At 46.9% G+C, this 12,248-nt stretch overlaps 1 protein-coding gene across 3 annotated transcripts in view; it reads right to left on the reverse strand.

The window, feature by feature from the left end:
* Positions 1 to 12,248, reverse strand: part of LRRC8B (leucine rich repeat containing 8 VRAC subunit B) — an 85,430-nt gene that overhangs the window by 64,155 nt on the left and 9,027 nt on the right. The window lies entirely within an intron of this gene.

Raw genomic sequence — 12,248 nt, forward strand, 5'->3', positions numbered from 1 at the left:
CTCCAGGCGCAACCCCTTGCTGTCACCATAGAATAAGAATAGTGGACTGCAGTATGCCAAAAGTCAGGTGGACAAACCACAAAAGTTTTGGGATAGTGTTCTGTGGACTGATGAAACAAAATTAGAAATGTTTGGGCCCATGGATCAACGCTATGTTTGGAGGAGGAAGAACAAGGCCTATGGAGAAAAGAACACCTTGACTACTGTGAAGCATGGCAGGGGGTCAATCATGCTTTGGAGCTGTTTTGCTTCTGCAGGCACAGGAAAGCTTCAGCGTGTGCAAGGCTTTTTACACTTGATGAAGAACCGAGATGGTTCGTAACATGTAGTGTGGCTCCACTATCAATATATGCTTTAATTAGCAAGCCTTTTGTGTGCCGCCTCTTCACTGCTTTTGTACTTGTTTGCTCAGGTGGGTGACCTGAGTGAGGTGTAGCACCGGCAACGCAGAGAACGTTTTCCCTGCCTGGATCCAGGACCGTGATTCATTTGATTAAAGCTTCAGCGTGTGCAAGGTACCATGAATTCTCCTCAGTACCAGGAGATATTGGATGAATATGTGATGCAGTCCGTCATAAACCTGAGGCTTGGGAGACGTTGGACCTTTCAACAGGACAATGATCCCAAGCATACCTCCAAGTCCACTAGAGCATGGTTGCAGATTAACCTCCCTGGCGGTAAGCCCGTGCTCAGCACGGGCTATGCCGCCGGGAGGCACCGCTCAGGCCCCGCTTGGCCGATTTGCATAATTTTTTTTTGCTACACGCAGCTAGCACTTTGCTAGCTGCGTGTAGCATCCGATCGCCGCCGCTACCCGCCGATCCGCCGCTATTCGTTGCGCCGCGGCCGCCTCCCCCCTCCAGACCCCGTGCGCTGCCTGGCCAATCAGTGCCAGGCAGCGCTGTGGGGTGGATGGGAGTCCCCTTTAACGTCACGACGTCGGTGACATCATCCCGCCCGTCGCGGGGGAAGCCCTCCAGGAGATCCCGTTCTTTGAACGGGATCTCCTGATCTCCGATCGCCGGCTATCATGTAGCGAGACTTTGTCTCGTTACATGAAGAAAAAAAAAAAAATTAAAAAACACTACTTTGCTGCCCCCTGGCGGATTTTTTTTAAACCGCCAGGAGGGTTAAAGGATGGAACATTTTGGAGTGGCCATCGCAGTCACCAGACTGATTGAGAACCTCTGGTGGGATTTAAAGAAAGCAGTTGCAGCGTGCAAGCCTAAGAATGTGACAGAACTGGAGGCTTTTGCCCATGAAGAATGGGCTAAGATACCCGTAGATCGCTGCAAGACACTTGTGTCAAGCTATGCTTCAAAGTATAAAAGTGGTTATAACTGGAAAAGGATGTTGTACTAAGTACTAAGAATGAATGTCACTTGGGGGTTGAATGAAACTGATAATGATGTGAGCACAGAAAAGACATTTGCGGTTATTTCATTATAAATGTTATGTTATATGTGTCTGACTTAAAAGTGCCTCTTTGATTTAATTGTAAACAAGATGACTGAAATGATCAAAATCAATGTCAAACTGGCCAAACACTCAATTTCACTGGGGGTTGAATAATTTTGAACACAACTGTAATTATTGTAAAAATGAAGCACTTTTTTTATTACATTATTTTCACTAAAGTTCCTCTTTAAGTACTGTTGATAAGAGTGCCAGGAGGAAGCCCCACCCCCTTGACCCTTCAAGCTGTCTTACTGGTCTTTTCACATGGCAGGTGGCTTTACCAACCAACAGGGAAGCTAAGGGCGGGTTTCCACTTGTAAATGATGCGAATGCGGCTACGGAGCCGCATCGCATCACTTCCGCCGCCGGCTACATCACTGCCGCATCACCCGATGCGGAAGTCCATGGAGGAGATGGGACGCGATTGAGGGCGGATGCGGCCGTGCGAAAATCTGCAGCACAACATGCACGCAGTGGAAACTCTTCCACTGGCATGCATGTGTTTCAGCACACCCACGGTGCGATGCGGCTATGTAGCCGCATCGCACAACTCCTAGTGGAAACGGGACCTTAGGTGTTTGTTTATTAACATTTTCACATCCTTCTGATGCAAGCAGTTTTAACTGTACAAAACATCAGACATGTGGTTTGTTATACACTCTTTGTATGTTACCCATGTTTAGTTCACGGATATCCTTAAAGGACTTCCGATGTGAAAATTAAAAAAGCTACTTTTTACTCCCCTGGGCTTCTTCCAGCCCCAAGCAGCAGTCTCAGTCCCTTGCTGCAGCCCCTGTCCTCTTCGGTGTCCTCGTCGGCGGGGTCGGCTCTGCGCCTGCATGGCACTCATGTGCACCTGTTTATGTCATCTGCCACGTAGTGCGCCTTCACAATAGCTGTGCGCAGGCGCAGTATAGGCCAGATGACAGACTCGCGGGCACGAGTGTCCGCACCGGCGTAGAAGATCCAGCTTGGGGCTGCAAGAAGCCCCAGGTGAGTAAAAAGTAGTTTTTAATTTTCACATTCTAAGTCCTTTAACAAAATCCTGTGAAGTTAGTCTTATGGTGATACAATTTGGCGACAGTTTACGAACAATTATTTATGAACAATTATTATGAACGGTTATCCGTATGAACAATCGGAAATCATCATTTGGGACTACTAATGGACGAAAATCTCCTAACCAATCCGATTAGCCTCCCTTGCGTTAAGGACGGGCGTGACTCGTCCAGCTAAAAGATGCTGACAGGAGTAAGGATGCCATGGGGGAGATAAAACTTCTCTGCTCCACCAGCTTTACTTTTTTCACTTATATCGGCGGAGGTTAATGAAATCGATCAGATTTTCAGATCAATTTTGTCAATCTGATTGTTTGTGATATTTTTGTCTGTTAGTGGTCCCAATTGATTATTTTCAATTGTTCATAAGAATAATCGTTTGTAAATGTTTAAATTGTATTGTTCGTGGCCATCTTAAGTACACACGTTGGTCTGAACTCTGCCAGGGCAGACGATAAAGAATAAGACTCATGAGTCAGACCAGTGTGTGTACAGCGGCCACACAAAATCTGCTTAACCTTCTGGGGACCGCCGCAAGTAAATCCTACGCCGCAGTTGTGGCTGCCTTACTCTGATGCGGCGTAGGATTTATGCCACCTGCCATTTCCGCTCCCGACACAATCGTGCGCACCCGAGAGGGGAGATTAGGCTGTCATATGACAGCTGACATCTCCCCTCAGAGATCAGGAAGGAGGGGAAGAAGAGGATCGGGACTCACCTTCCTGACATTCCCCCGGCAAACTGTCGCTTCCCTCCGCTCTGGCCGGCATCCCAGCTTGCTGGGATGCCGGGTCCCGGCTTGATGACGTCATCAAGTCGCAACCCGGAACTTAACGGCAGTGCGAGCGGGGATGCCGGCCAGAGCGGAGGGGGTTAGAGCTGCTCATTGCTGGGGCCTGATGGGTGAGTAAAGGCTGCTGGCAATACGGGGGACACCTGGCTACACTGGGGACACCATGGATAGCAATCTACACTCGGGATCCGGCTGCCTGATCCTCCCCAAACGCGCCCCCCCCCCTCCTGCATGTAAAATGGCCTGGTCTATAAGCACCGCATGAATGCATTGTTCTTCCCATCACCCCAGCAGCAGGAATCTGCTCCATTGCTTGCTGCTTATTCTCCCTTTTCCTACCCCCTTCCCCTCCTATAGCAACAGGTGCTTCACAAGCGTGAGCAGTTCTATGTCACCAGACAGGGGTTAGTGACAGGGATCCCCCAGTGTGTATGGGGCTTTAAAGTGAGCTTGAAGTGGATTAAAGCAAAAAATACATACTTATCTCAGTAGAGGCAAGCCTCTAGATATTTCAGAGGCTTCCCCGATCATCCTCAGACTCACCGTTCCCAAGCAAGGTCCCTCTGAACATACCCAACAAGGGCTTGTAGCATGGTGATGCAGTGGATGGCACTTTTGCCCTGCAACGCTAGATCCCCGGTTCAAAATCCCAGCCTGCATACTACATACACAGAGTTTGTATGTCTTCCTTGTATCTGAGTGGGCTACCTCTGGGCAATCCGGTTTCCTACCACATCCCAAAACATACAAATACCGTAATTTATTTGGCTGACAACCCCCAAATTGGCCCTAGACTATGATAGACATATACTTAAAGTAGTAAATAGACTGAGAGCCCCTCCTGAGGGAAAGTTAGTAACATACTATGTAAAAGTGTTGCAGGAGACGTCAGCTCTATATAAATACTACATAATAATATGCTCTCGTGGCCACGCTTGTATAACAGTGCTTCCATACTGGGCATCCACAAGTATGGCCCCCGTTTGTGCTAAAAAACACTAATGCATGGCTTTTTGCTCCGTGCACGAGCACCTTTGTACTTCTGCGCAGGAGCAAACAGTACTCATGTGGGCACAGTCCGGCATGTATGCAAGGACAGGAGTGCGGTCGCAAAGGAGACGAGGGTCCCAACAGCAGCGGTTGGGTCGAGAAGGATCTGGGGGTGAGTATAATTAAAAAAAAAAAAAACATTTGTTCCCTCACATCTGTGTCTGGAGTCACACATTGGCCTCTATTCATAAAGCATTCCCGCATACGGTAATGCTCAAAACAGCTGACTTTACCAACCATTTAGCAAAGTGTCCATTCATAAAAGCTGTTTCCGCATGAACAGCTACAGTTCCTGAGCAGTGCGGGAAATTACCGCCTGGTGCGGTGATTATCTCAGCACTTGTCACTACAGGGAGTGCAGAATTATTAGGCAAATGAGTATTTTGACCACATCATCCTCTTTATGCATGTTGTCTAACTCCAAGCTGTATAGGCTCGAAAGCCTACTACCAATTAAGCATATTAGGTGATGTGCATCTCTGTATTGAGAAGGGGTGTGGTCTAATGACATCAACACCCTATATCAGGTGTGCATAATTATTAGGCAACTTCCTTTCCTTTGGCAAAATGGGTCAAAACAAGGACTTGACAGGCTCAGAAAAGTCAAAAATAGTGAGATATCTTGCAAAGGGATGCAGCACTCTTAAAATTGCAAAGCTTCTGAAACGTGATCATAGATCAATCAAGCGTTTCATTCAAAATAGTCAACAGGGTCGCAAGAAGCGTGTGGAAAAACCAAGGCGCAAAATAACTGCCCATGAACTGAGAAAAGTCAAGCGTGCAGCTGCCAAGATGTCACCAGTTTGGCCATATTTCAGAGCTGCAACATCACTGGAGTGCCCAAAAGCACAAGGTGTGCAATACTCAGAGACATGGCCAAGGTAAGAAAGGCTGAAAGACCACTGAACAAGACACACAAGCTGAAACGTCAAGACTGGGCCAAGAAATATCTCAAGACTGATTTTTCTAAGGTTTTATGGACTGATGAAATGAGAGTGAGTCTTGATGGGCCAGATGGATGGGCCCGTGGCTGGATTGGTAAAGGGCAGAGAGCTCCAGTCCGACTCAGACGCCAGCAAGGTGGAGGTGGAGTACTGGTTTGGGCTGGTATCATCAAAGATGAGCTTGTGGGGCCTTTTCGGGTTGAGGATGTTGTCAAGCTCAACTCCCAGTCCTACTGCCAGTTTCTGGAAGACACCTTCTTCAAGCAGTGGTACAGGAAGAAGTCAGCATCCTTCAAGAAAAACATGATTTTCATGCAGGACAATGCTCCATCACACGCGTCCAAGTACTCCACAGCGTGGCTGGCAAGAAAGGGTATAAAAAGAAGAAAAACTAATGACATGGCCTCCTTGTTCACCTGATCTGAACCCCATTGAGAACCTGTGGTCCATCATAAAATGTGAGATTTACAAGGAGGGAAAACAGTACACCTCTCTGAACAGTGTCTGGGAGGCCGTGGTTGCTGCTGCACGCAATGTTGATGGTGAACAGATCAAAACACTGACAGAATCCATGGATGGCAGGCTTTTGAGTGTCCTTGCAAAGAAAGGTGGCTATATTGGTCACTGATTTGTTTTTGTTTTGTTTTAGAATGTCAGAAATGTATATTTGTGAATGTTGAGATGTTATATTGGTTTCACTGGTAAAAATAAATAATTGAAATGGGTATATACCGTATATACTCGCATATAAGCCGACCCGCATATAAGCCGACCCCCAACTTTTACCTGAAAAAACAGGGGAAAATGATTGACCCCCATATAAGCCGGGGGTAGGAAATGCTGGCCGCCTTATTCCCCTAGTGTGTCCCAGTACAGCTAGTAAAGTGCCCAGTATGGGTAGGTAGTGCCCCAGTATAGCTAGTATAGTGCTCAGTATAGCTAGTATAGTGCTCAGTATAGCTAGTATAGTGCCCCAGTTTAGCTAGTATAGTGCCCCAGTTTAGCTAGTATAGTGCTCAGTATAGCTAGTATAGTGCTCAGTATAGCTAGTAAAGTGCTCAGTATAGCTAGTATAGTGCTCAGTATAGCTAGTATAGTGCTCAGTATAGCTAGTATAGTGCTCAGTACAGCTAGTATAGTGCTCAGTATAGCTAGTAAAGTGCTCAGTATAGCTAGTATAGTGCTCAGTATAGCTAGTATAGTGCTCAGTATAGCTAGTATAGTGCTCAGTATAGCTAATATAGTGCTCAGTATAGCTAGTATAGTGCTCAGGATAGCTAGTATAGTGCCCAGTATAGCTAGTATAGTGCTCAGTATAGCTAGTATAGTGCTCAGTTTAGCTAGTATAGTGCCCCAGTTTAGCTAGTATAGTGCTCAGTATAGCTAGTATAGTGCTCAGTATAGCTAGTATAGTGCTCAGTATAGCTAGTATAATGCCCAGTATAGCTAGTATAGTGCTCAGTTTAGCTAGTATAGTGCCCCAGTTTAGCTAGTATAGTGCCCCAGTTTAGCTAGTATAGTGCTCAGTATAGCTAGTATAGTGCTCAGTATAGCTAGTATAGTGCCCAGTATAGCTAGTATAGTGCTCAGTTTAGCTAGTATAGTGCCCCAGTTTAGCTAGTATAGTGCCCCAGTTTAGCTAGTGTAGTGCTCAGTATAGCTAGTATAGTGCCCTGCCCCGCACTGCCCCACACGCTCCCTCCCTCCCTCCGCGGCCGCTGCTGCTGCTATTACCTGCTTCAGCGGCCGCTTCCTAATCCGGGTTCCCCTCTTCATCCTGCGGACTCCGTAAGTGTATCACAGCAGCGCGCCCGGCGCTGCTGCTGTGACAATGCAGGGGCCAGGAAAGAGCGGTTCCCCTGGTAACGGCGCCGTTACCAGGGGAACCGCTCTTTCCTGCCCCCTGCATCGTCACAGCAGCAGCGCCGGGCGCGCTGCTGTGATACACTTACGGAGTCCGCAGGATGAAGAGGGGAACCCGGATTAGGAAGCGGCCGCTGAAGCAGGTAATAGCAGCAGCAGCAGCGGCCGCGGAGGGAGGGGGCGAGCAAGCGGGCGGGCGGGGGGCGCAGACCACCACCCACGACTCGCATACAAGCCGACCCCCCAACTTTTGGCCCCCTTTTTGGGGGTCAAAAATTCGGCTTGTATGCGAGTATATACGGTATTTGTTTTTTGTTAAGTTGCCTAATAATTATGCACAGTAATAGTCACCTGCACACACCGATTTCCCCCTAAAATAGCAAACTAAAAACAAATTAAAAACTACTTTCAAAAATATTCAGCTTTGATAGTAATTAGTTTTTTGGGTTCAATGAGAACATGGTTGTTGTTCAATAATAAAATTATGCCTCAAAAATAAAAAAAACTTGCCTAATAATTCTGCACTCCCTGTACATGTCAATTCATAAAGATTAGTGCAGGCGGAATGGGAACAGAGAATACCGACTGTTTAGATAATGCGATAACAGGCAAGCTAATTGAGACAGACCTCGCAGGCAGCAGCAGTGAGAGCAGAGCAAACAAGGCATCCCGGAATACCAAGGCTGTGTTTTTTAACCCCTTGGGTACCTGTTTTCAGATAAATTTCACATCAGAAAGCCTGCATGTGTAACATTTCTTGAAGTTCTTCTAAAGGTTCGTATACACGTCCGATAAAGATCGTTCGTTACGAACGATTCGTGACGTTTACACGATATTCAAATTAGACCGAAAAGATCGTTCGTAATGAACGATTGTGTACACACGTGAACGATAGAAGTATAAAGTACTGAACGACGAACGATTAAAAAATGCGTGCGCAAACGGAAGTGACGTTATGACAGGCAATAAGAACATGCGTTATCGGACGATCATTGTACACACTGCAACGATTGAACGATTATCTTTCGAAAAAATCCGCCGGGTTGGATCGGTCAGATTGAACGATAATGGTCGTTATCGTCCAAAAAAACGATCGTTGGAAAATTTGGAGCGCACGATTATCGCTCCGATTGTCGTTATCGTTCGTTTTCGAACGATCGTTATCGTACGTGTGTACTCAGCTTAAGATGCGGCAATTAAATAGATTGTTTAGAAAGACTATTAGACAGATTCAGAGAAGATTCAGGGCAAGGATAGGCAGTTTAAAAAAAAAGGAACATGTAAAGGGATGCTGGGGCTGCCTCCTTTATAGTAACTGTCTCTGCACAGAGAAAATGTAACAACTCCGCAGCACCGCCAGTTTAGTGCAGGAATTCCCAGACCTTTCATCGCAAGTGTAAACTTTTTTTATGAATTAGCACACAAAAGTCTAAAATACCGATGCAGTGTTTTCTCTCCAAGATTTTTTTTTCCGCAAATGTTTTATGAATAGAGCCCATTGTGTCCACCACATCCCATCAGTCCTAGCTGCTCCCATTTGCTAGCCGTCATCATCTCTAGTCATGTGATCCTGCTAAGTGATGCTGGTGCTACCGTAAATAAATCAATTCACTAGATCAATGACATTTTGGAAACAGGGCAAACATTTCAGGGTAACTGAGAATCATTCTGATATACACTCAAGAAATCAATTGCTATGAAAAGATATGCACATCAATTAGAGATGTAAAATGTAGTTTTTCATCATTCAGTGTGAAAGAGGCCCTAGAGGCAGATCAAGTAAAGGATCAATATCTTCCTGAGAAGTGGTCTGCTGGCGACAGCTACCTGCGCACGGCAAGCTTGCCGCCAGTTCGGCCTCTAGTTTCTAATCTTAAAACGTACAGTATATTCACACTTTCCAAATATTTCCCCTTTTGCTCTTCTGACGCATCAGCTGATTTTTTCAGCAACAGAGAAAGCAACCTGACACTTTTGGAAGGTCTGCAATGACAAATTGTTATTCAGTGCTTTTTTATTTAACCATTTTATTTTACTTTTTCCACTCCAGAGTAGGAACAGGGAGATGAAACTCTGTTGAGTTGTAGTCCTAGTCAAAAAGTGCCGGCTGCTTACCTGGTAGCAGTGTTCCGGCGAGTCCTCCAGGACGGCCCTCCTGAGATTGTGTAGTCTCCCCTCCCAAATCGGAAACACCTGACAAGAATTAGAATAATAATTAGTATAAATCCCACCCCTCCACAATCTCCCTCAGTTTAATGAAGAGAAACAACTAGTCCACCAACCACTACCATACCATTAATAGATATAATAGGGTCGGGAACTTAGGCGGCCGTCCTGGAGGACTCGCCGGAACACTGCTACCAGGTAAGCAGCCGGCACTTCCTCCCTACGTCCTCCAGGACGGCCCTCCTGAGATTTAGCGAGAAATTTACCTCTAGGGTGGGATAACGGCTTGAAGAACCTTGCGGCCAAAGGCCTGATCCTGGCTTGAAAGAAGCTCCACTCTGTAGTGCTTGACAAAGGTCGAGTGGCTGGACCAGGTCGCGGCCCGACATATCTGCTCCAGAGAAGCTCCTGATCTCTCCGCCCAAGACGTTAATAAGGATCTTGTTGAGTGTGCCGTAATGTGGTCAGGTACCTTTAACTGAGCCTCTGAGTATGCTAGGGATATTAGCTGCTTAATCCATCTAGACACTGTTACTCTGGAAACCTGGCTTCCACTCTTAGAACCACCAAATGATACAAAAAGGCTAGTGGAAGTTCTCCACTCTCTGGTTCTATCCAGAAAAATCAAAACTGCCCTTCTAACATCCAAAGAGCTCAACCTCCTCTCCTTGTCATTCTGTGGATTAGCCACAAAGGATGGCAGTACAATATCCTGAGTCCTATGAAAGGACGTAGATACCTTGGGTAAGTATGACGGATCTAGCTTAAAGATAATCCTGTCAGTATGGACCACCATGTACGGATCTTTAATAGACAATGCCTGAATATCACCGACTCTACGAGCCGAAGTGATGGCCACCAAAAAAACAACCTTAAGTGTAAGGAACTTTAACGGGACCGAATTCAAGGGTTCAAACCTGTCTGAGGTTAAAAAATCCAATACTAATGACAAATCCCATGGAGGAACCAGTTTCTGAGGGATCGGTTGAGAACGCTCTACTGACTTCAGAAAATTTTTAACATAAACATCGGCTGATAGCCGCCTAGAAAGAAAAACCGAAAGGGCCGACACCTGGGCCCTTAGGGTACTAACAGATAAGCCTAACTGCACCCCGTGCTGTAAAAATTCCAAAACTGAGACAATGTTATCTGACCTGGAAACATCCCTCTGTTTCCAAGCGGAGAAGGTGTACCAAACTTTGTTGTACTTCCTCCTAGTCGCTGACTTCCTACAGGCCAGTAATGTTTTAACCACATCACTGGAAAACCCCCGATGCCTCAAAATCTGCTCCTCAGGATCCATGCGGTCAGATGTAAGACCTCTGGGCTCGGATGGACCTGGCCCTTCTGTGACAGCAGGTCCGGTCTGCATGGTAGATGCCAAGGGCCCCTGATTACAAGGTACTGAAGGAGAGGATACCAAGCTCTCCTCGGCCACCAAGGCGCGATCAGTAAGACCTCCGCATGTTCTGTCAGGATCTTCCTGAGAACCCTTGGAATCAACTTGAACGGTGGAAAAGCGTAAAGCAGTCCCTCTGGCCACGGAATCGACAGGCCATCTATTCTGTTTATTGAAACAGAAGGATCCAGGGTACAAAAATCTCTGACTTTTGCGTTCTCTGGATTGGCAAACAGGTCGAGAACCGGAGATCCCCAACTTTCTGTGATCTCCTGAAAAACATCGGGATTGAGCTCCCATTCTGACTCCTGTACCACGCCCCTGCTCAGAGAGTCTGCCTGTTTGTTGTGGATCCCTCGAACCTGGACCGCTGATATCGACTCCAGGTTGGCTTCTGACCATGACATGATCTGTTCTGTCAGGCCCTGCAGGTCCGGAACACGAGTGCCCCCCTGCTTCCTGACATAACAGACCGACACAAAGTTGTCCGAGAACACGAGGACTTCCGAGCCGGAGATTACCGGATGCAAGGCCTGTAATCCCAGAAGGATCGCCCTGAGTTCTCTGTAATTGGATGATTTGTGAGACATTTGTTCGTCCCATCGCCCCTGAGCCTGGTGACCCAAACAGTGGGCACCCCAACCCCAGGCGCTCGCGTCCGTATACAACTTTAATGGGATCTCCTGGTTCCATCTGCGACCCTGGTTTAGATTGATCAAATGATCCCACCAGAGAAGTGACTGTATAACCTGGTCGGGTAACATCACTCTCCTGTCTAAAGACCGATGATCTCTGTCCCAATTCGCTAGGACCCAAGTCTGTAGGCCCCGAGAGTGGGCCTGGGCCCATTCTACTGCTGGAATGGCAGACGACATTAGACCCAGGATTGATACTAACCTTCGAAGAGGAACCTGAGAATCCAATCTGATTCCCTGAATCTCTGACCTCAGCTTGTCTATCTTCTGCTTGGGTAGAAAGACACGTCTGACCGTCGTGTCCCAACTTAGCCCCAAAAAAATTAAGCTCTGAACCGGGTGTAACTGAGACTTTTCCATGCTCACTATCCAACCCAGACTGTTCAAGAGCTGGAGTGAAAAATTTAGCTCCCTCTGCAAGGCTTCTCGGGTCCCTGCCATAAAAAGGAAGTCGTCCAAGTAAGGCAGGACCCTTATATTGTGGAGATGTAAAAAGGACATCACCTCTGCCACAATCTTCGTAAAGATTCTTGGGGCCGACGAAATTCCGAACGGGAGAGCCTGATATTGAAAATGGCATATCGACTCCCCCGTCCGGACTGCAAATCTCAGATATTTCTGAAACAGCGGGTGTATCGGGACGTGGAGGTAAGCATCCTCCAGATCCACTGATGCCAGAAAATCCCCTGGAGATATGAGGTTGCGAACTGAGGCAATGCTCTCCATTCTGAACCTCTTCACTACAATGTAGGGATTCAAGGGTTTCAAATTCAATATCATTCGAAACTTCCCTGACTTCTTCTGGATTAAAAATACCCGCGA

This window comes from Hyperolius riggenbachi, chromosome 6 (genome assembly GCF_040937935.1).
Source record: "Hyperolius riggenbachi isolate aHypRig1 chromosome 6, aHypRig1.pri, whole genome shotgun sequence".
Taxonomy (NCBI): Eukaryota; Metazoa; Chordata; class Amphibia; order Anura; family Hyperoliidae; genus Hyperolius; species Hyperolius riggenbachi.